The 26,304-nt window shown below is 41.4% G+C and overlaps 1 protein-coding gene across 1 annotated transcript in view; it reads right to left on the reverse strand.

Annotated features, from left to right (window-relative positions):
* LOC124712369 overlaps positions 1–26,304 on the reverse strand; it is a 136,741-nt gene that overhangs the window by 25,473 nt on the left and 84,964 nt on the right. The window lies entirely within an intron of this gene.

The following is a 26,304-nucleotide window of genomic DNA, read 5'->3' on the forward strand; positions in this document are numbered from 1 at the left end:
CATGTCTGTATTATTAATTAAAAATATGTACCAATATGTTTTGAAAAAAGTTATAGAGCATAAATGCTTACTGAATCAAGTTCTCTTGCTTTTTTTACTTCAAATAATTACTGATGGTATAATTTCTATATTAAACTGTTCTTGTCAACGAGCGTAGTTCAATCATTGTACTACACTGGGCGCAGTGTACTTATTAAATATTTTCTCATCCAGATTGTTGCATAACAGTAAAAAACCTCATGTTCTCTGCTGAAATAACATGCTTATCTGGCGACTGACAGTACCGTCCAGATTTAATGTTACTGGTAGTACAAAACAGTATGTTATTTATGAAAATACATAAGCACACACCCAGTGCTCACGACTAAAATGTCTGTATTGTTGTCCCACAAAACAAATATTGGCTAAAATAACGTGTCAGCTATTGTAAGGATGCTATACGGTGTGATGTACAGTTGACAGCTAAAACACTCTAGATTCTCAAATTAAGTGCAATAATGTTTCTATGTCTAAACAGTCCGTAATTTTTATCAGAATATGTAAAGATATTGGTCTGTTTGAGGGTATGTTACTGGTGGTACAAATGTTCAACTTTCTTCATCTCCTGTTTTTAGAAATCTTTCAGTAATGCTTCAGCTCATCATGCACCATTTCTGGGGGGGGGGGAGAAGATAATGTATAATGTATAATGTTCTACACTATAAAATATAATTGAGGTGGCTAATATAGCTTTTCTATTACTTTCCACCTTAGGCCTATTTTCGTTTATGTTGCATTAGTTGTATAAACACCAACTTTCCATGCAAAGAGTGAACTTCCATATATTGAAAATATTATCTTTGTACCAAAATAAAATTATTTATCGAAATATTTAAAAAATTTTGAGTACAAAACATATGCTTGTTGCTGATCATCATACACTAGTACAACTACAGGTTTTTCATTGTGAATGAAGACTTGACATTTGCACCAAAATGAAATTATCTGTATTATTTATCAAAATATGTGAACATTTCTTTCACAACATCACAAAAAAATTATGACACTACAGGCGACCTAACTTACAGCCTAACGTGTGTTTATCATCAAGCACTGTTCGATTATCGTGTGTCATGTTAAAGAAACTAAGGACTGTCTGCATTATTTTTCAAAATGGGTAAAAACTTCTTCTATAATAGTACAAAATACACTGGGCCCTACTGATCTAACTTAGACGTACACTTGGTCGGTTCTGACTTAAGCTGTTACTAACTGCCGCATGTATCGACATGTTTCAGTAAATCTGTAACTGCACAGCACAATGGTGTCATACATCTCAATTGCAACCAATTTCTCCACTCATCAGCATGTTACAACATTACATAAAAATCATCCTTACATCACTATGTTACAACATAATTGTAGCAAACTGGCCATTAGTCTCCACGTTATAACATATCATCACATTATAGCAAACCTACAACCATCTACCATAAACAATGGCATGTTGCGGTAAAACTGTAACAAGTTGTCTCTTACATTGTGCCATATTGAGGGACATGGTTGATTTCCCTATTTCCAAAGAGTCATTTGGGATGAATCTCGTATGGGGGTCGCATGAGAAAACATTAAGTATATCGCGCTGGTCTAGATTCTGGCTTTTATTAGTTATTTCTATTAACTGCCGTTGCATGTTGTAGTTTCGAACTTTCAATAACTGCTGTCTTCAATCACTTTGCAACCATTAACGTGCTGCTTTTCCATGGACAATACTGGCATTAATAATACTTTTTTTTTACAAATTTACGTTGCTTTTAACTCATCATAAGGTATTAACCAGGCTTTCAAACAGCTCAGCTATCATTCTATTTGTCTAGTTATCCGCGGATGCTCATGTGCACTCCACAAAACTCCTCCATCCATGCCGCTATCTGGCAATACCACCACTTTGTCCTGACACGTCACCTGTCGTTACACAATCCAGGGCATTCGCTAGACGTAGGTAAGTGCACCTTTTGCCATCTGGCTTCACAATGCTTTGCTTTCTGCCAACTGAGATGGTTAGATACAACACAATATTCATATTCGTTTCTCTTTAAGCCAGTTCGTGCTAAGCCTTAAAATAGTTTTATACTGGATTTTTTTTTCTGATGAACTGCAATGTAAGACTGAATGACTGGGTGTTAACCAGTAGGTTTTTTCAATCCACTTTGGGTAACTGAGGAACTGTGAGCTGCTTAATGTTACACAGTCCTATAGATGATTATGTACGGCCTGTTTTGATCGGTATTCGGGTATAAACGGAGACCTTATCAGCTCACCAGATGCTGTAACTCACGAGGAGTTGAATTTATTGATATTTAACGTACCTGATAGTTTTTTATTGGGAATTTCTTCCTAATAGCTTTCGTCCTTTTGTATGTATCACGGGACCATATCATGGGACCATTATATGCTATTTTATGTTCGACGCCCACTACTTAACAAAAATTTGCTACTATGAACGCTGGGTCATCCCATTCTCTTCTCTCGATCGAAATGTGACTCGATTTTGTATGATCATCTCGTATATACTTTTCATTTTAGTTATGATTTCTTGTCTTACATGAGGTGTTGCCTGTCAGTTTGTACAGATTGCACATAATGATCCAGATAAAATGCTGCGAAACCAGTCATGCCTATTATTAAAGAACTTACAGATAAAGTGGTCTTAACTTTTCAAAATGATTCTCTGTATATCTTTTTCATCTCTCTGTGTACATCCAGCATTGCTTGTCTTTCTCTAGCGTTATTTACCTGTTGGTAATACAATCTAAGAGAAAAGAAAACGACGCACCACGAAGGAGATATGCAAATCGGTCACAAATTGATATTCATACAGACATCGTTGGAAACTGCAACATTGACGCTGCAGCGCAGTTTCACCATGCTGCTGCCAACGACAGTAAACATTGGATATGTCGATACCAGGATATAAAGTCTTTACGAATTTGATTCCATGTACTCAGTTCGACAGTATGCGTCGCAGACAGGTGCGTCAACAATATACGTTGATGTCAGCATTTAAGAGCGGACGTGTAGTTGGGCTAAAGAAGCCAGTTGGAGTAATAAGCGAATCGCTCCACATTTGAATAAGAGCGATGCAACTATTCAATGGTGTTTGCAGGAATGGGTAACCGAATACAGCGTCAAGAAGAATGCCGTAGACCTTTAGAGATGGAAGCATATGAGGACAGAGAAGTCATCAGAGACGCACTCAGAACCCCGGATTGATCATTATCATCGACCGAGGCTTGGAGCTGGCTCTTCACTGACCACAAGGACCACTAATAGCCGGCTCACAGAAAGGGGACTGAGCTCACGCCTCACAATGGGTCGACTGCCATTGATCTCTGTAAACCACAAGCCTGGTTGCAGCAGTATCGGGCACATACAGACTGGAATCTCATTGACTGGAGTAGAATTGTCTTCAGGTAATAGTCTTGCTTCCAGATGAGCTCAGATGACCAGCGAAGAACTCCTGGACTCGCCCCAAACAGCACTTCGACGATCAGTAATGATGGTTTGGGGTGCTATTTCATTTCATAGCATCATTTGGTTGCCATCCGCGCAGGCTTACAGCACACCGGCACGTCGACGATATTCTACACTCCCTTTTGTTGCCCCTCATGGTAAGTCATCCTAGGCTTACATTTCAGCAAGATAACGCCCGTCCGCACACGGCGAGAGTCTCCACTGCTTGTCTTCGTGCTTGCCAAACCCTACCATGGCCAGTGAGGTCGCCGGATCTCTCCATAATCGAGAACGTTTGGAGCATTATGGGTAGGGCCTTCCAATCAAATTTGTTTTTTGACGATCTAGAGCGCCAACAGGACATAATTTGGCATGATATACCTCAGGAGCACATCTAACAATTCTATTATCAATGCCAAGCCAAATAACTGCTAGCGTATGGACCAGAGATGGGCCAAACAGTTATTGACTTGCTCAGTTTCTGAAGCTCTTTCTCTTGAAGAAATCAGCCACTTTCTCTTAAACGGTAATCGTTTGTTTACCTGCATATGTACACCACATATATCTATTTCTGTCCCATTCAGATAATTCTTTCTGCATGCGTCGTATTCCTCTATTTTTAATTAATTAATTTATTTTTGTCCAAGAGTTTATTTTCTATCTTGTGCTGCAAGTCTGTCAATTCATGTCACTGTGTGATTACTGAGTATTCCTTTGGTTCGTTGTTTGTGAGTGGTACTACTGTCTTTTACGGTGTCCGTATCACTTCAGACACCGTATGAATTTTGTAGACCAAACTTCCTGTCACCTTTTCCAAAGGATAACTTTATCTGATTTCTCGCAGTCTACTCCAGTCTCTTTTGTGGAGTAAGAGTTTATCCTCAGACAAAACATCTGCTACGTTGCTAGTGTGTGTTTTTCATGTGATTACATTTTGGTCACATTATGTGCAGCCTTCATGAACGACTCAGTCTCCTATCTGTGTCAGAGCTTTATTATTTACGACAGAGATATCTATGCTCCTCTGTTGTGTCCTGTTACCTTGGAAGGTTGGCCGCGTCTATCCCTTTGAAGATATGTAGATTTTGTCCATGTAGTTTATCGTTTACTACTCTTCTTCTATCGTCATTTTTGTTGGAGTATCATAATACCGTCTTTGTGGTAGTTTCCTTGCATACTGAAATGCTTTCCTGTCTTGCAAACTGTGCAACGTTACTAATGTAAAGTAAATGTGGTTGTGTGTTGTCAGGGCATTGTGCACAAGTAGAGGCTATGACCCCGGTTGATACGTCCACATATGAGTTCTACTGTTGGCATGCGCGTGCTACAGTGTTAGCTTACTTTGGTTACTGCAGTGCTTTCATTCAATGCTATTATGGCAGTCATTGGCACCGGTAATTATTATTGCTCTCGATGGAACACAAATGCGTCCACCAATTTTGGAGTACGGTTCTTGGAAGCAAATTACATCCGTAGCGAGTTCTGTAGCAACTGTCATTAGTCACTCACTTAATAGCCTATTTCCCCCGCCTTTAAGCTGTGTTTTTTTACCGTGGGCAATCTGTAAACACATAGCAGTGCGGTATTGTTTTGGTGTGGTCGAACAGAACTCTTCTGTGTGCGCATCCAAGATCTCTATATATTTTGTCGAGGTTTATTTCTTCTGAGCTACGCTTATGCACCTTCCTCATTAGATCACACACTTCTCACGAACCTGTTAATAGGTTTACTGCCCGTAGTAACAATGCGTTTGCTCTGTTGTAAGGTAAAGAATTTTGACACCCTGTGGATGTATTAGTCGTATCGCTAGCCTCTGGGCGGTCTCGAAGTTGTCTTTTTTTTTCTAGTCTGATGGTTGTTGATCTTCTTCTAATTGGTCATAGTCTGTAGTGGACTAGTTATAGTTAGCTGTTGTTTTCAGTGATATTTTGCGCGACTAGGACGGATGTTGCCGTGTCGGAGTCGGCACATTCAAGTTCTGAAGTTAAAAGTATTTCTGTGTGTATAGTTCATCATTTATCTTTGAGAAATATCTTGACACAAATTTAACGGGCATCAAGTATTTTCTGCATTTTGCATGGTCATATTTAGATTAATAATGTCTTTTAGGTGATACCGTGCTAATGAGACTTTTCTTTATTCTGTTCTTACGTGTTGAGCTATTATCAAATTTTATCACAAAGCTGTGGTTCCCTCTTGGAAAATCGTCACACCATGAACTTTCATCAACTGTATTTTCACGCGCATATTCAATTTTTAGCAGCTCCTCGTCAATCTGTCTACCCTGTTCATTAGGCTTGTTTCGAGTGTGCTCCTATTGAAAAATTTATGTTTTAGTTCGTGAACTATTAGTATATTGTGACCTGTGCTACAATATCGTTGAAATACTCTGTTTACTTCGAAACATTTGTTTCTGTTTTGCGAGAGTGGATGCTAAAGCTGAAGTGGTCGTCTTTTCCTGTTCCTCTACTATTGCAAAGCCTGTTTGTTGATACCATTCTATAATTCTGTACCACGCTTGTGTCTAGGTACATGCTCGTGTCAGGGCGATATCTTTTGTTCCTGACACTCTTGCGCATCTTGCAGGAAATACAACCTACTTTATTGTCTTTTGTTTCGTGTTCTGACCTTTCATGATATTTTCCCCCACGTTTGATGCACACTGGTTGTGTTTTCGAACAATATTTGCTTGGATGTTCCAGATCTCAGCAGTTCCAGTATTTTGGAACGTTCACAAAGTCTGCAGCTCTTAGAGCGTGGAAGGTAAAGTATACACCATTCTGTCTTATTACACTGGCACGCGATGTTGGGCTTGTTTCAGTTATGAAGCTGTTGATGCTCTTTCCTTTCAAGCCTGATTTGAAACTATAGTTGACTCGTTTTGGGATTCTTTATCCGTCAGTTTTTCACTTTACTTGAAATCATACAGGTCACCTAGAAAGTCTTTCTCTGATAGGGAAGTAGGGACCGTCTATATTACCAAATGCAGCACTCTTTTCTTGTGGTCCACGTACCTAATGTTTGTTAATTGTGCTGCTTTTTCTGCTATTTTTTAGCAGTCGGCCATTGTTTCCGTTTCGATCATGGACACGTCAGGAGCGGTTCTCACATATTTTATTTTTAGTTTTTTCCTCCCATGAGTTTATGTTTTTCGTGAGTGTTTCGCTCACTTAGTAATTTTTGAGAACATTTCTCGTGGAGAACAGTAATGTGGCAAAAAGTGCTTTAAAAATGAAAACAGTCTCCAACCCAAAAAAACGCCTATTTTGTGGTAACCATTTCAATTAGTTTCCGACCATTTTTAAACTTTCGCACCATGATGGTAGACGGTGGCGGTGAATGCAGCGGGTGTATCTGCTCCACGAAAGTTAACTGCAGAATTGACGTTCACTGCCACCGTTCACGGTACGATGTTCTGAAGACGGTCTGAAACTGACCGAAACCGGCTACGACAAAATAAATGTTTTTAGGGGTCAAGACTGTTTGTGTTTTTTTTTTTTCAAACTTTCTCTCATTTTACGGTTGTATGTTTGTTCGTTTGTGCGCTCCTTTTTATGATCTGAGCACCGCCGCAAAAACGTTGGAGAGGGGTTTGAGGGCGACGGGGGCAGGGGGGGGGGGGGGGAGAACACACCCTACGACCAGCTCAGCTCAGAGACAGAAGACAGAAGTGGTGACACTTCCAGCAGGATCTGACATCTGACCATCATTTTGCAGCACAATGCTCAAGCACGTACAGTGCAAGCTGTTACTGATTTGTTTGACAGAGGGGGCTGCTAAGTCCTGTACCACCTACTGCACTTTCCTGACTCGATTTATAAACTGAAGGAAACACTTCACGGGATTCGCTTCAGAACTGCTACAGTTTCGTCGGGCAATAGACCGCGCCGCTCGAGCTGTCAGCACAACTGGCACTACTAACAAGGGAACCTCCCCATCGCACCTCCTTCAGATTTAGTTATAAGTTGGCACAGTGGATCGGCCTTGAAAAACTGAACACAGATCAATCGAGAAAACAGGAAGAAGTTGTGTGGAACTATTAAAAAATAAGCAAAATATACAAACTGAGTAGTCCATGTGCAAGATAGGCAACATCAAGGAGAAAGTGAGGTTAGCAGCGCCGTGGTCCCGTGGTTAGCGTGAGCAGCTGCGAAAGCAGGGATCCATAGTTCAAGTCTTCCCTCGAGTGAAAATTTTACTTTATTTATTTTCGCAAAGTTGTGATCTGTCCGTTCGTTCATTGACGTCTCTGTTCACTGTAATAAGTTTAGGGTCGGTGCTTTGCGACCGCACCGCAAAAGCGTGCGACCGTACGATTAGTAGACGAAAGGACGTGCCTCTCCAACGAGAATCGAAAACATTTGATCGCAAGGTCATATGTCAACCGATTCCTCCACAGGAAAGCACATCTGATACATTCTATACGACACTGGTGACGGCATGTGCGTCACATGACAGGAATATGTTGTCGTCCCACCTAACTTGTAGACTTGGCGAATGGGTAAAAATATTCTTCTAACTTGCCCAATTTAGGTTTTCTTGTGGATGTGATAGTCACTCCCAAAAAGTGATGAAATCATAAGTGTTTGCCACATAAACTGTAAGTGAAGAATTAAACTTCTCACTCTACGGAAGACTTGAACCAAGAACCTCTTCTTCCACAGTTACTCACGCTAACCACGGGACCACGGCGCTCCTGGGCTCACGTTCCCCTTGATGTTGTCTATCTTTCACATGGACTACTCAGTTTGTATATTTTGCTTATTTTTTCATAGTTCCACAGAACTTCTTCCTGTTTTCTCGATTGATCTGTGTTCAGTTTTTCAAGGCCGATCCACTGTGCCAACTTATAACTAAATCTGAGAGGGGTGTGATGGGGAGGTTCCCTTGTAAGAGTAACCTACGACTTCCACATCGCTTGCAACGGGTTACACACAATGCTGGTGACTACTTTGGAGGTCAGTAAAACTTCGAAACACGTATCTATTTTGTAAAGGCTGTAAATAAATAGTTGCCACTATTGAAGTTCCAACCTTCGTAAACTGGTAGACACAGGGCCTCAACAACGTTTTATGATTTCACCAGACTAGTTTGTTGCTTATGTAATGTTGAAACAACCTCTCCTGGAGTTGCGTTCTGTTACTGCAAATCAAAATCAGGTCATACAGATAGGGACGCAGGGTATGAGTAACTGCATAACATGTAAGAGCAGCGAGGTTAACAGACTGAGTATGTGCGGATGGACTTCGAGTACACAGCACAGAAAGGTAGGTCTGTGTTATCATTCAGACATGCACCCGTGTTAGTCCTCTGCTTACTGAGTCAAGAATTTATTCTATCCTATGTCGCAGAAGTAGTTTAGGATGTTTTACTTGATTTCCAGAAAAATCGATGCACTAATGCCATTAAATTCATTAGAGGGAATTTAAAATGTTGCAAGTGGTACCATGCGTATTTTTGCTATGTTACAGAATAAATCTTCACGCATTTTGACAAATAATACTTGTATAGGCAGCTTTTGCTTCTTGAAAGTGTGGTATAATGATAGAAGTAAGGCTGTCGATGAGTGCAGCTTCACAAGTAAGTTACATCAGTACTGCCAATATGCGAGCCGGTGTATTTTCTAAAAAATCTTACACCACAATTAAGTTACAACAGTACTGCCATGTTGGTTTTGTACTCGAAATATTTACATATTTCCTTAAGCAATATACATAGTTTTTTGATAAAAAGAATTAATTTTGACCCATGAAAAAAGTTCAGTAGTTATACTTTCGTAGTATGATAAGCGACCAACATATGTTTTGCACTGAAATCTTTACGCGCTTTGATAAATAATTTCATTTCGGTGCAAAGATCGTATTTTCGAGATACTGAACCATCCTCGATGTGTGGAACCTTGTAGATCATTATCACTGACTTCGTTATGTTTACATTTCGTATTTGGCTAATTACAATTAGATTTTCGTATTATTTACTGGTTGATTGCGGAAAGGAAACGGAATACAGTCTGTTGACGTTTTACAGAGTCTTGGTGCCACAGTTCCTATCGGTAAACGTCGCAGTCTTCATCGAACATAACGCCAAGTCGGTCTCAGATGGAGATTATTAAAAGAGCAGTATTAGCCAGTCAGTAACATCGATTATATGTTTCTAATATAGAACAGGATGCATCATCTTCTTCCCCGCTAAAATGGTGAGTGCGAAACGGTTCTAAGCAACGTTTCTATATAGTACCACCTACCACTACTTTCAGCTACTACTAGTTAAGACAATTTTCACGAACTTTAAAGAATTTAAAATATTCTTTCATGTTAGCCAGAGTATGGCCTACTGTAACTGACTAACAGTGACAGGGCACGATGGTCGGATCTCGGATTTACTTCAAACTTTGTGCACTTTTTAGTAGTCCATAAGGGCAACACGATGCGCAAGTAGCAAGGTGTACTATTTAGGTAATTTCAAAAAAATCGCAAGGAAACTTTTCCGCGTCGAATATCTACCGGTGCGTTGAGAACCTAGGCACCAAATGACGGTAGTCAAGTGGTTAGCGTTCAACCCTGCAATCGGCGAAGGGCTTGATTGAGCCCCACTCATTCCTTTTTTTTTAATGTATATTTTTTTAAACTTTGGTCATATTATTTTGCAAATATAATATCTGAAAGATAATTTAATGAAAAACACGTATATATGCATGACCTCTTAAACTATACTCTGTGACTATGATTTTCAAAAAATCCGCATGTACACTATTCATTCTTGCCACATTAGCAAGGTGTCACCGCTATGCATGTTAACTGCTGAGTGGAGCCTCTCTCTACGTCTGCAGACCGAAGTCTCCCGTTGCAAAGTAGTTCTAGGTATCTCACCCGATTGCAGGTACAAGGGATATGCTGGAACCGCGCGACCACTATGGTCGCAGGTTCGAATCCTGCCTCGGGCATGGATGTGTGTAATGTCCTTAGGTTAGTTAGGTTTAAGTAGTCCTAAGTTAGAGGGGACTGATGACCTCAGAAGTTAAGTCCCATAGTGCTCAGAGCTATTTGAACCATTTGAACAAGGGATATCGTAAATCACGAGAGGCATACATGTTCAGGTAAATGTAATATGTTTGGTCGTTTACTTGTCGAGAGTTAAAAATATGTTTTTCGTAATAACTAAATTTAGAAAACAACCGTATAATATGGAGAATCAATAAAAGTCCTTGCAAATATACGTGTTTTTTCTTTATATTACCCCTCAAATGTTATATTTATTAAATAATATGACCAGTGTTGTAAACAATAACATAAAAGAGGATGAATGGGTCTCCGTTCAGAGTTCCAACGATTACGGAGGTAGAACGCTAACCATTCGACTGCCGCCACCACGAGCTCGGGTTCGCAACGCACCGGTACACATTCGACATATAAAACTTCTCTTGCATTTTCTCGATACTGCATAAGTAGTACGCCTTAATACTTGGACAGTATGTCGTCCCAGCGGACGACTGAAGTAAATCCATGATTCGAAGGTTGTGGCCTTCCCTTGTAAGGCAGCTAATCCCAATAGTATCACCTCTTTGTGTACAATGACCCAATAGTAAGAGTTCCATGTATCGTCACAAGCGTTCAGGACACCAATACCCAGCGAGAACGCAGATGAATACTACTAACTAGAATATATCTCCAAATGCCACGAATCTGTCGACTGATTGCGATTAACAAAACAATCGGGTACTGAATGGACGCCCCAGTAGAATGAGCCTGTCACTATCTCTCCAGTGACTTCAATCTGTGATCAATAAAGTAACGGTCAATTCAGTCTTACAAATAACAAAGACAAATATGAACGTTTTTATATCAGAATTACTTGAACATTTATAGTTCCCAAAACTTTAACTTTTCTTGAAATCGTCTTCAAGCATATACATTGAAGAGCACATACACCACCCTAATATCGTGTAGGGCCCCCTCGAGGACGCAGAAGCGCCGCAACACGACGTGGCGTGGACTCGACTATTGTCTGAAGTAGTGCTGGAGACAATTGACACCATGAATCCTGCAGGACTGTCCATAAATACGTAAGACTACGAGGGAGTGGAGACCTCTTCTGAACAGCGCGTTGCAAGGCATCTTAGATATGCTCAATAATGTTCATGTCTGGGGGTTTCGTGTGCGGCGGAAGTGTTTAAACTCATAAGAATGTTCCTGAAGTCACTCTGTAGCAATGGACATGAATGGATGCAGATGATCAGACAGGTTGCTTAGGTAAGTGTCAGCTGCCACAGTCGTATGTAGACGTATCAGGAGTCCCGTATCACTCCAGCTGTACGTGCCCCACACCATTAAAGAGCCTCCACCAGATTGAACAGTCCCTGCTGACATGCAACGTCCATAGTTCCATGAGATTTTCTGCATATCCGTACACTTCCATCCGCTCGATACAATTTGAAACCAGAGTCGTCCGACGAGGCAACATATTTCCAATCTTCAACCGTCCAGTGTCTATGTCGACAGGCCCAGGCGAGGAGAAAAGCTTTGTGTTTTACGATCATCAATGGTGCTTCGTCTCCGAAAGCCCATATCTATGATGTTTCGTTGAATGGTTCACACACTGGCACTTTTTGATGGCCCAGCATTGAAATATGCAGCAATTTGCGGAAGGGCTGCACTTCTCCCACGTTGAACGATTCTCTTCAGCCGTCGTTGATCCCGTTCTTCCAGGATCTTTTACCGGCCGCAGTGGTGTCAGAGGTTTGATGTTTTACGTGATTCCTGATATTTACTGTACACTCGTGAAGTGACCGCACAAGAAAATCCCCACTTCATCGCTACCTCGGAGATGCTGTGTCCCACCGATCGTGCGCTGACTATAACACCACGTGCAAACTTACTTAAACCTTGATAACCTGCCACTGTAGCGGCAGTAACCAATTTAACAACTGCGCAAGTCACCTGTTGTCGTAAATAGGTACTGCCGACCGCAGTGCCGTATTCTGCCTGTACATACCTCTGTATTTGAATACGCATGCCTTCACCAGTTTCTTTGGCGCTTCAGTGTATATGGATATCTATTACCATTGATATAGTGCAGAGTTCTGAGAAAGTGAACAAACAAGGCTTATCAGTGTATACTTGTTTGTCGGTACCTCGTAAGATGTTCTAACGGATGTTTGTAATAGTCTTGAAAGGGGTTTTTAACTCAAAGTGACATACACTAGACAGGGACACCATATACAAACCCAGAGTTTAATTTATATTCGTACATATACTAATAAGTGATATAATTCTGTCTACGTCACATTCACATCGTCATTGAGTTACATAAGGATGAATATGTTTGAATGTTCCCAGAATGAGATTTTCACTCTGCAGCGGAGTGTGCGCTGATATGAAACTTCCTGGCAGATTAAAACTGTGTGCCCGACCGAGACTCGAACTCGGGACCTTTGCCTTTCGCGGGCAAGTGCTCTACCATCTGAGCTACCGAAGCACGACTCACGCCCGGTACTCACAGCTTTACTTCTGCCAGTATCTCGTCTCCCACCTTCCAAACTTTACAGAAGCTCTCCTGCGAACCTTGCAGAACTAGCACTCCTGAAAGAAAGGATATAGCGGAGACATGGCTTAGCCACAGCCTGGGGGATGTTTCCAGAATGAGATTTTCACTCTGCAGCGGAGTGTGCGCTGATATGAAACTTCCTGGCAGATTAAAACTGTGTGCCCGACCGAGACTCGAACTCGGGACCTTTGCCTTTCGCGGGCAAGTGCTCTACCATCTGAGCTACCGAAGCACGACTCACGCCCGGTACTCACAGCTTTACTTCTGCCAGTATCTCGTCTCCCACCTTCCAAACTTTACAGAAGCTCTCCTGCGAACCTTGCAGAACTAGCACTCCTGAAAGAAAGGATATAGCGGAGACATGGCTTAGCCACAGCCTGGGGGATGTTTCCAGAATGAGATTTTCACTCTGCAGCGGAGTGTGCGCTGATATGAAACTTCCTGGCAGATTAAAACTGTGTGCCCGACCGAGACTCGAACTCGGGACCTTTGCCTTTCGCGGGCAAGTGCTCTACCATCTGAGCTACCGAAGCACGACTCACGCCCGGTACTCACAGCTTTACTTCTGCCAGTATCTCGTCTCCCACCTTCCAAACTTTACAGAAGCTCTCCTGCGAACCTTGCAGAACTAGCACTCCTGAAAGAAAGGATATAGCGGAGACATGGCTTAGCCACAGCCTGGGGGATGTTTCCAGAATGAGATTTTCACTCTGCAGCGGAGTGTGCGCTGATATGAAACTTCCTGGCAGATTAAAACTGTGTGCCCGACCGAGACTCGAACTCGGGACCTTTGCCTTTCGCGGGCAAGTGCTCTACCATCTGAGCTACCGAAGCACGACTCACGCCCGGTACTCACAGCTTTACTTCTGCCAGTATCTCGTCTCCCACCTTCCAAACTTTACAGAAGCTCTCCTGCGAACCTTGCAGAACTAGCACTCCTGAAAGAAAGGAAGTAAAGCTGTGAGTACCGGGCGTGAGTCGTGCTTCGGTAGCTCAGATGGTAGAGCACTTGCCCGCGAAAGGCAAAGGTCCCGAGTTCGAGTCTCGGTCGGGCACACAGTTTTAATCTGCCAGGAAGTTTCATGTTTGAATGTGGTCCATCAAATGGTTCAAATGGTTCTGAGCACTATGAGACTTAACATCTGTGGTCATCAGTCCCCTAGAACTTAGAACTACTTAAACCTAACTAACCTAAGGACATCACACACATCCATGCCCGAGGCAGGATTCGAACCTGCGACCGTAGCAGTCGCGCGTCTCCGGACTGCGCGCCTAGAACCGCGAGACCACCGCGGCCGGCAATGTGGTCCATCAAATAAGGCAAATAATGGTTACGTACAACAGGTAGTTCAAACCTAAGCGAAAATGTAGGGGAAGGTAACGTTACGGAAGTTGCACTCTAATTTACTTCGTGGTGCATTTATTAACCTAAATCCTATGGTCAAGACCAATATCAGTTTTTGGGTACATTAAAATGGCCACAAACTCTCACAATTCATTTGTGTATGTTGCTGCTGATATGCATTAAAACTCTGCTTGTTTATTTTCTTGAGGACAACAGATTTACAGATCTTGTAACTTTTTAAACGCCTACGTGATAGTCTGTAATGATGCTGCCTTTACATTTTACAAACAAAGGTTGTTTCTGTGTAGAAAACGTTGACATGTTCATTTTTCTCATCTGCTGTCACTGTCATTAGGTTGGGTGTCCTTGGGTGATGGCACACTGCAAGCATTGTGATGATTACTGGACGAAGACAAAATGAAGGTCGCTATATTGTCAACCTTGTTAACAGGAAAACAAAATAGCCAAAAGCAAAACAAATTTCAGCTGCAGTTCTGGCGCGCTGCCTCGCGGATGAAAGCACACTGCAGAATTTTGAATCTATTTAGGAAAGATTGTCGGTTCGGAACATTTTTAAACTTTGATAATGGACAGCTGCTTAACTATATGTTCATGTGGCAAGTCGTTACTTTATTAGCTTTCACTACTTATATATCTTTCGCTTTAGTCCTTACAATGCGCAAATGAACATTTTGTTAACTGCTTCACAGTTGCCGCGCGGGATTAGCCGAGCGGTCAGAGGCGCTGCAGTCCTGGACTGTGCGGCTGGTCCGGGCGGAGGTTCGAGTCCTCCCTCGGGCATGAGTGTGTGTGTTTGTCCTTAGGATAATTTAGGTTAAGTAGTGTGTAAGCTTAGGGACTGATGACCTTAGCAGATAAGTCGCATAAGATTTCACACACATTTGAACATTTTGCTTCACAGTTCGATATATGAAATATTAACAGACAGTCTCAATTCATCATACAGTTCACTGAATGTCCGCCGCCGGTAGCTGAGTGGAGCCGGCACAGTAGCTCAGCGTGTTCGGTCAGAGGGTTTAGCTACCCTCTGTAATTAAAAAAAAAAAAACTGAGTGAACGGATCAACGAACAACGTGAACGAGTGTCATCGGACGTCCCCCACGAAAAAATTCAACGATCAATACAGAACAAAATACGATCAACGAAAAAAAAGAAAGTTGTCAGCGCGACAGAATGTCAATTCTAAGGGCCCGGGTTCGATTCCCGGCTGCGTCAGAGTTTTTCTCCGCTCAGGGACTGGGTGTTGTGTTGTCCTAATCATCATCATGTCATCCCCATCGACGCACAAGTCGCCGAAGTGGCGTCAAATCGAAAGACTTGCACCCGGCGAACTGTCTACCCGACGGGAGGCACTAGTCACACGACATTTACATTTTAATTCACTAAATGGGTTAAATTTACAGCCTCCTTTCGGTCCAAAATAAACAGTAAATTTCTCAGTATTCTGACAAGAGACACCACAGTATATTTGCATTCTCTTGATGTGATTGCTTCTGGATGCATGTTGCTCGATGAATCATTAGCTTCTGCTTCAAAATGTGTTCTGCACTGGATCTTGAAAAATCTGTTCTCTTGCGGTTCTTGGTTCTCGTTTTTCTACTTTCTTCAAAATCTTCAACTCTTGTAATTTCCTCTTCTGTGTCCAGTTTCAGAATTAGTTTTCTTCTCGAAATTTTGGTTTGTTTTCGCAACAACGGTATAGCATTTTTTTCTGAGTTCTGTTCGTCTCATATTAGTACTGTGTTCTCCGTGTCAATACAATATCCCTGTGATCTTAAGCTTCTCCGCTTTCAGTCGCAATGGAAACTGTTTTCCCTTCCGAAAATAATCAGCTTTTCCTTAATTGACTCCACGCCCGTGCCCGCCTGTCCATATAAATCTGAGCCGCGACCAAGATGACTATGCTTCCAAACCTTGCGTTTTCTTCCTCACACTTTCCTTTCATTACTACACAAAAGACTCCTTCCTCTTATAAAACATGACAGATAACGAACAGTCAAACGTGACACGTCTGTCCATCTTAACACTTCTAAATCATACGATGGACTGCCTTCATTCGTTTGTTGCTTCATTTACATTATGATATGACATGAATTAAAGAGATTAAAACAAATGGTCAATTATAAACTTAGTATACAATTTTAGCATAAAAATTCTACTCGTGTAGTGCTGATTTATGGTGAAAGAAGAGATGAAAATATGCGTGTAGTATTTGGTAAAGTGAAGCGTTCCTGAAGAATTTCTAAAATCGTCAGGTGATAGAAGTTTGCTTTTTGTACCACCAGTACCATAGGACAAGTAGGCCTAAGATAAAAATTCCATTGTCTTTATGTACTTTGATAAATACTGCAGACCGTTTAGATATGAGAATATCATTGCGGCATTAATTTAAGTCTACACTCATGTTTTAGAAGTGAAGAGTATGTTACATTATAATTGCGTTCTTCCAGTGACTGACACCTTATTTTTCTAACATGTATTTTAGAGAACACTAATATAAACCATTTAGACATGGTATTAAACACTCACGTGATCATTGTGGTTGTGCTAACGCATTTTTGGTAAATATTACACTGTTTTTCTACTGCCATAATCTCATTTAGGCCTAGGAGGAACTATCAACTGCTTGCTTAGCATGTTATTTTAGCAGAGCATATGTGTTTTGTGCTGCTATAGACCATTTTGAATGAGGAAATATTTAATTTGTGCCTGACGCCAAGTGTGGCACAAATATCAATTTTTTGTTCATTCACATGTGCAGCCTAACTAGTAGGTTACGTCACCAGTAGAGTCAGGGGTATCTTATAATTATTACAGAAATTTTTTATGCGAAAACATTTCTTTGTACTTGGCACTAAGTGCAGGACAATGATTGAATTATTATCAGCGGTAATCGCTTGATGTTGGAAACAAAAAGATTACATTTACTATACACATTTTTGCTCTATAAACTCTTTGAGCGCATAGATATTTTTGATTAATAATACAGATGTGGAATTACCTCTCTGTTGTTCGGCCATTCAGATACTTTTGAACATGGCACCTGGATTGTGGCATCAGAGGGGCTGCAAGGCACAACCTGCAGGTCGTACAGTCTTGTATTTTTTTTTTATTTCCTACCAGTTTAGGCTTGGGAAAACGGGGCTGGTTCCACAACTTCTGATTTTTATTTTTAAATTTCCTATCACCACCACATAGGATATTTTTCAATTTCCCACACCCGACATCTCGTATTTTTTAATTACGCGCCACCATCATCTTAGATATTTGGCGAATGCAGCACCAGTTAGGGGCATCCGCTTGATCTGCGTGCAAAACGTCCCATTGTCATACTACTCACTTTAACGAACATATAGTAATCACAGTCATCTCTAAACAATGGAAACGTCAAACTTAACAAAATTCATTTTGGATACGGTATTACTTTTTTATTAATAAAAGCTTTCATAACGCTGAATCACAATGATCCCATTCTATTTTATAATGAAACAACTTCTATTTGCAATAAAAATTACTGTCAAGTGTATTTTATCGTAATACCGACTGAAACTAATAAAGATATCATTCCAAGTCAAATGAAACAAATGTGCTAAATGACTACTGGCAGCGATGTTTGTGCTTCCTGCTGTATTAACAAAAAATTGCTATAGTGAGTTAGATATAGTGTGACATGAATTAGTGTATGTCAGTATTTCGTTGTCTGCAGTAATTATCATGAAATAAGTAATAATTCTGGCATTAACCCGTTTTGGAAAATAGGTAAATTAAAAGCTTACTAGCTCACGCCAAAGTGGCAATACATTTCATAAATGTAACCGAGACTACTCATAGGAATCAACAATATTCTAAGTGGTGCCACAACCGACGGTTTGTGTGCTGTACGTCACAACATTAAACAGAAACTAAACAGCATAAGGCCTCGATTACTAAGGCAGATAAGGCCACCACTTCTATTATTACCTATATGCATGATTTAATTGAGAAAACAGAAAAGTTCTTTTTGCAAATAATATTACCCAAATAAGTAGTAAACCAACAAATAAACTGGAAGCAGCAGTCAGGAAAGCTATCGATTGTAACTGCTTTCTATTCAGTAACAAAAAAGACGAAGACATTGTGAAAACAATGTCTTCTTCTCTACATTTCTTCTTCTCTACATTTACAGATTGAAATGCACAAGAATAACGGCCCTGTACCAGCAGCTAACGTTGTAGAGAAATCTAGATATTTACTGGAGAAAAACGACAAACTATTAACAGAAAATTTTATTTTTTTGAAAAAATTGCTCTATAAAAGGCTTTTATGAACTGGCAGAAGGAATTAAGCATCCATGTATCACTGTCAAGTGTTTGCCTGACATAGCAACATGTATATTAATACCCCTATAAACGAAACAATTGCAATAATAAAAAAAAACAGTTTGCTAACGCAGAAGGCGTTATGGAAATTATTGTAGAACTGAAAACTGTACTAGAATACAACTATTATAGTTTTCAAAACAAAATCTTTCTTCAAAAAGACGGATTAGCCATAGTATCTCCAATAGCATTTTTGACATTTTTGTCAATTATTTAGAAAATAAATTAGTTAAAGAACTTCCTGTAATTAACGCTAGTGCTCATTTTACAGTTCACTACAAGAAACTGACCAATTTGAAATGCCTGTAGCAAAATACATAATAATGTTGCCTTTACAATGGAGTACCAACAAGATAATATTATTTATTTGTTTATATATTTTGGTCTTCGCTTTGCTATGAATCAAACCTACATCTTCTGACACCATCATTCTTGCTGCATCATGTCATCCTGCTCAATATAATAAATATTTAACTAATAAAGAACTTTTAGTATGCAACCTATTAAACTAATTCATGAATCAATTTCTCGTAATCACCCGCAGATTCCTAAACAGATGTTAATAGCTATGAAAATTGTTGAAAGATTTAAAATGAAAAATGTGGGCCGCATGCAATAGAAGTAAATTATTCATGCATAATTTAGTAAGTAGGGTAATAGAATGGATGTGAACTGTTCATGCATCACTTATGTATTGCATGTACTGTACGTTTTACTCTTTAAATCTTAAAAGTATTTTCACAGCAAAGCTATTAAGAATTCATAATCACAAATTATCAGGACTATCTGCTTGAATTTAGAAATCAATATGGGACTGGAAGTTATAGTTTTATGGTTTATATTGGAATGTCAAAACGTGGTATATTAACAATCAATTTTTATTCAAATAACTATTTTCGCACTGTAGCTGTGTCTGTGTGTGAAATTTTTCAATCGATTTCATACATCTTGGAGGGATTACAAATTTTACCATTATTTCATTGTCTCTTCGCCAGACTCAACCAATATATTGTTTCTTCCCATGTATATCTCGTGAAAAGACCGTAAAAGTAAAAATTAGAGATATCTGAGCTCAAACAGAGGCTTACCAGTTACCGTTCTTCCTGAGAACAACGTGTATGTGGAACAGGTAAAGGGGGATATGATAGTGGTACACAAACTATCCTCCACCTTTCACCAGACACGAAAGCTAGATAATACTGTATTCTAATTCAGTTCTCCGTTAGGTTTAAAGCTTTAAGTCTGTAGATCATGAAAATGGTAAATGAAGTACCCTCTGCCACACACAGACAAGAAAATGAGTTAATATTGCATTGATATACATTTCTGTGTTATGTTTAACACCTCAGGCTTCCAGTTCATTGGCAGCTGGTTTAAAATCAACCAAAATTTTGTGCTGAATAGACAGTAAGACAAGAATGCGATGTTCATCTCACTTCCTGCCTATCTGCTGAGCTCTGCACATCTGTTCGCTTACTGCCTGGAATGCACTGCTATACTACCTGCACAACATGCTTGTCCTGCAGGCAGCCAAGCTGTCAGGTGTTACTAAACATTTTCACCGACACACTCACTCCCACCTCTACCCCTATGGAAGTTAGGTGGATCAGAGAGACAAGAAAGCAAGTTAATATTGCATTGTCATCCAGTTCAAAGTTACCTTTACAATTTTACAAACTGAAGCTCACTTGGAAGTTACTTTAAAATCAGTTGTAAACGTGATGAGAAGGCCTTATTTCGTGCTGCAGTAAATAGACTCCTCAAGCTATCACTACGTGCTAATGAAGTAGAAAAGTAACTCAGCTGGCCACAAAATATAGGCTGAAATAACAGCTAACACGGCATTACCATTGGGGAAACTTTAATCTGGAGACTTTCAAATGCATTCAATGCTTTGGGCAAAGCCAGAATGGCTGTCTAGTCCAGTAACCATCATATAAAAAGAGACCCAAATAAAACTAATTTCGTAATTTCAATCACAGTTTCAAGTTGCTTGCAAAATTCCGACTTCATTGATGTCAATCACAGAGCTAGCAGCGAATTAATTAGAAAGCCATTCAAATAAATCAGTCATATTATGTAATAAGATAAATGTTCGTCAGTCAACGGATACCATCGATGGGTTGCCTGCATGGAGGACCGTCGATCAATGGGGATGAAGTAACTGTCACGTTCACCATTTACGTAATTTACAAAGAGCGCAAGACAGTGAAAGTCCATTAAGTTCGGGGCTGTTATGGTCGAATTTAAGTTGGAGCCATACTGACATTAAGGGGTACTAATTATTTCCACGTTCTGAGAATTAGTGCCAATAGAGGTGGCCCAACTTGTGCCCTAAGAGGCCGTTGCCGTCCCACGGGGTTAGAGCAACAGAAACGGTTCCACCCTCACCCACTGTCATGTTGACTATGAGAACCTTTTGTTTCCGTGGTCGAACACTACAGGATGGCGTCCGAGATAGCAAAAGCACGTATACAAAGCTCTCTGAACCCATTCAGAAGCAGATACTGAGTGTCTTCGCATCGTGGTTAGTTGTAGTGCGTAAGTTACCACCATTTGCACAAGCAGTACCCACCATTACCCTTTGAGCATCCTTGTGCGAACGCAGTCTTCTTTGATCAGCATGTTTCGCGACAGAACTCTTGAAGCAACTACATCATGTTCGGGAAAAACAGAAGACCTTCAACGACCAGAGACAGGACGTTCATGTTCACATGATATGTACATTCGTATGTTCTGCAGAAATGATGAGCACTTGAACCCTGTCAGTCCGCGGATTCCAGGTCAACATCCGTGCGTTGGCGCAACATCACCTACCAGTAAAATGTGGCTGCGGCTCTCGTTGTTGCTAAAAATTGCTACAAACAGAAGGTAATGGATCAGTGAGACTTGAGCAGGTGCGCAGGATGCCTCGCAGACGTATGCACGAACCGTACCGTCAAATCTATGACTCTGAAAGAGGGCGCATTATTGGCGTGAAAGAATGTGATTCATCCATAATCGAAATTGCTGCTCATGTGCGACGAAGTGCTTCAGCAATGCAACGGGTGTGTGTAGAATGGCTCACGAAAAGACATAGAACACGACGAGATGGGTCAGATCGCACAACCCAGACCACCCTCCTTGAAGATGGATACCTAATCTGAATGGCATTGCACGACAGATTTGTGTCCTCCTCTGCACTGGCGCAACTGTGGAACATATCGTACACTATCAGGGGTCTATTACGGCGTCGTCCACTTCGCTGCCTACCTTTGACGAATGTGCTGAAACATGCTAGAGGGCAATCGATGGGGTCGGGAATAGCATCAGACAGTGTTTTCGAGCGAATCCAGGTTCTGGTTGTTTGAAACTGTTGGCCGCATTTTGGTTCGCCACAGACAGGGGGAGCAGCATCACAGTTACTGCATTCGCACAACACATACAGCGCCAACTCAAGACCATATGGTGTGGGGTGCTATTGGGTTCAACCATAAATCACAAAAGGTGCGTGTCCAGGAAACTGTGGCCAGTGTGACCTACTTGAATGGCATCCTGCGACCCATAGCCGTACCCTTTCTGCACAACACCCCAGGCTCCATTTTTCAGCAAGACAATGCACGACCACATGTTGCTGCACGAATACGAGTCTTCTTGGTGGCACAGGACGTCATCCTTCTGCCCTGGCCCGCCAGATCACCAGACTTTTCGCCAATGGAAAATGTGTGGGACACGGCGAAATCATGGGTGCAGCACTGTGACCCAATGCCAACCACCACAGATGAACTTTGGAACCAGGTGAATGCAGAACCAGGTGAAAGTAGTACAGCTCAAAGGACCCTGTGTCTGTTAGGCAACAGGACACATCCAGAACCGAGGTGACTCAAATTCTACTCATTTCTGCAGAACGTACTAATCTACTTGATCTGTGAATATGAACGTCCTATCTGTACTCGTTCAAGATGTTCTGCTTTTTCTGAACATGAGGGTATATAGTCATCAGCTTAGTTAAGTCCGAGGTGATCACAAGAATTACAAATAACCTCATTCGAAAAACACTTTATCAAGTAAAAATATGAACTGACTTGAGAAGAATTATAGCACAATGAGTCACCCTCAAGTCGTGAGACGGCTATTGTGGCATGAACCAAAAAGTATGAGATTCATAGATTATAACAGAGCTATGGGTACAATTTCCGTCAAGTCTGTACTAACGGCCTTACAAAAATAAAGCATTCCTTCAACTTACCTCAGTATACTGAAGTGTAAATGCATAAGTAGTACAGCTCTCAATTAAACGTCATGAGGAGAGAGGCAAATTCGAAACTGAGACCGAAACTATTATCGTCAAGCCCACAAGTAACTTTCAGATCCTTAAACTGGTAACACGAAGAAGGAATACGGTTTATCAAACTTATGTGAACCATCTTCATTGTTCGTTGACGTTGTATTTTAGGTAGCGATGAACTTGATAACAAACGGACGAACTTCGGAGATATACGGAAATCAGTCCACATTTTGTATTATCTTCTGTTTACTATAATTTGAGTAGATACATTTTCACGTTTTATGCACAGTGTGTTTGTTTAAACGCCATTCATTTTAGCTCTACAGAATTGACAGTTCGATCCTGCTTGGTAGTCGTAAACTTTGTGGGGTTTCTGTTATCCGTAAGCCACGACGGCCCACTGTAACGCTTTAGTTGGAACTAATTGGAGTGGCACTAATTGGATTTGCCCATAGTTTTTCTCATTAGGAAATCTGCGTCTAACATGAAAAGTAATCGTGACAAAATGTGTCCTTGCCTAGTCCTCCGAAATGCTAAATGAAGGGATTTTGCCATCTTCTGTTCTCATTCAGCTGATCGAGTCTAGGTACAGGTTTCTGAAAACATCTATAGTATGACCAGAGATTCCATATAGGCTTACAGTATGCCACAATGATTCTTGGTGTGTGTTGTCAAAACACTGTTTTAAAAAAAATTAAGAAAGATTAGGTGCAGTGGACAGTTGAAACCTATGCATTGTTCTGTTATGTTTCTCAGTACAAATGTTTGTTCAGACCTGTTTCGTAGTCGACAGTCTACTGCTTCTTGTATCGCTTTTATAAGAACGAGGCAAAAGACTTTACTTGACACCGATGAAAGCGTGATACTTCTCCAACTAGTGCATTCGGATACATTTCATTTCTTAAGTAGTTTAATAATGTTGGCACGCCTCCCGTGTTCTGAAACCTGACATTTGCGAACAGGTAGTGCACAGTTTAGTAAGGTGATGAATTAAATTCGGAGTTTATCTAAACCAGGTCCCATATTGTTTTTAAGAATCGATGGGAACAATGAAATTATTTATTAAAAAACGAATAGAAAATTTACTTAAAAACAATGGACAGTCAAACTATGATACTGAAAAAGCGCTAATAGATACACACATAAAAAAAGTTTTGTATCACCCCGGTTCCCAGAACTCCTGAAGATAGACGTTGACTGCGTGTATTGTATCACAGACACAATCCATTTGGCTGTTCAGATATGTCACTAAACCCGCCCAAAGATTTAAACAACCATGCATGAGCAGCGCCTATTAGACGGAGGGGGTCCGACAGCCGATTAGTTCCAGTCATTCCACCAGGAAGGAGGAACACGGCTTGTGTTGTCTGTAGTTCAACTATGCCTAGACTGTCAACATCGCGGTTCGATAGCGTCCGCATTGTTCTTTGTGACAGGAAGGGCTCTCAACAAGGGAAGCGTACAGGCGTCTCGGAGTGAACCCAAACGATGTTTTTCGGACATGGAGGAGATACAGAGAGACAGGAACTCGCTCAGGCCGCCCAAGGGCTACCACTGCAGTGGATGACCGCTACCTACGGATTATGACTCGGAGGAACCCTGGCAGCAACGCCACCATGTTGAATAATGCTTTTCGTGCAGTCACAAGACGTCGTCTTACGACTCAAACTGTGCGCAATAGGCTGCATGATGCGCAACTTCACTCCCGACGTCGATGGCGAGGTCCATCTTTGCAACCACGAAACCATGCAGTGCGACATAGATGGGCGCAATAACATGCCGCATGGACCACTTAGGACTGGCATCTCGTTCTCTTCACCGATGAGTGTCGCATATGCCTTCAACCAGACAATCGTCAGAGACGCGTTTGGAGGCAACCCGGTCAGGCTGAACGCCTTAGACACACTGTCCAGCGAGTGCAGCAAGGTGGAGGTTCCCTGTTGTTTTGGGGTGGCATTATGTGGGGCCGACGTACGCCGCTGGCGGTCATGGAAGGCGCCGTAACGGCTGTACGATACGTGAATGCCATCCTCCGACCGATACTGCAACCATATCGGCAGCATATTGATGAGGCACTTATCTTCGTGGACGACAATTCGCACCCCCATCGTGCACATCTTTTGAATGACTTCCTTCAAGATAACGACATCTCTCGACTAGAGTGGCGTGTTCTCCAGACATCAAGCCTATCGAACATGCCTGTGATAGATTGAAAAGGACTGTTTATGGACGACGTGACCCACGAACCACTCTGAGGGATCTATGCCGAATCGCCGTTGAGGAGTGGGACAATTTGGACCATCAGTGCCTTGATGAACTTCTGGATAGTATGCCACGACGAATACGGGCAAGCATCAATGCAAGAGGACGTGCTACTGGGTACTAGAGGAACCGATGTGTACAGCAATCCGGACCACCACCTCTGAAGGTCTCGCTGCGTGGTGGTACAACATGAAATGTGTGGTTTTCAAGAGCAATAAAAAGGGCGGAAATGATGTTTATGTTGCTCTCTATTCCAATTTTCTGTACAGGTTCCGGAACTCTAGGAACCGAGCTAATGCAAAACTTTTTTTGATATCAGTATTTATATGTAGCCCAGACACTAAATCAACAATTTAAGTAAGGAAATGTCCTGTACTGGTATGGCCACTATCGAGCAGACTCTCACAATTTTCACATGCATAAAAATTACTTGGTCTTGGAGTACATTATTCGACAGTCCACTCCATTCTGTTCCCTGGATCCTTTGTGCCTCAGCTCTACTGTTAGCGACAGATCTGTCTGCACTGAAATAAAGCCCCTTTCATCTTAATATCAAATTTTGTGAGGTAGAAATGATGCATTCCGAGAACTATTGTCAAATTATTATTCGGTCGAGTCCACGGAAGTGTACAAAATAGAAGCACCGGAAAAGCATAAGCACTCTTAGCTACTTCAGATCACGCTCAAATATCGTCGAATGGTTCTGGACAGTCCCTAGTGGCTCCAACGCAAAAATTGTGGTCGTGCTGCGCTCCACACGGCTGCGCTCGAGTTCGATGTGGTGCAGTTCCACAATGTCCTCAGAGAAGGGCTTAAATGCCTGAGGGTGTCAGCAGTGCCAAAAGTTGTGAAGAACGTCTTCCTGCTGCTATTCGGCTGCGACCTGTCGTTTTCGGCCGCGAAATGTGTGGGAATGGACGCCCCAGAGATTGGGGGGGGGGGGGTCCATTGACGCCCTTTGTGCCACCCCATGCGGGCTTTTCGCGTCGATTCTAAGCGGCAGTGCGTCTGGAACA

The sequence above is a fragment of the Schistocerca piceifrons genome, chromosome 8, assembly GCF_021461385.2.
Source record: "Schistocerca piceifrons isolate TAMUIC-IGC-003096 chromosome 8, iqSchPice1.1, whole genome shotgun sequence".
Lineage (NCBI taxonomy): Eukaryota > Metazoa > Arthropoda > Insecta > Orthoptera > Acrididae > Schistocerca > Schistocerca piceifrons.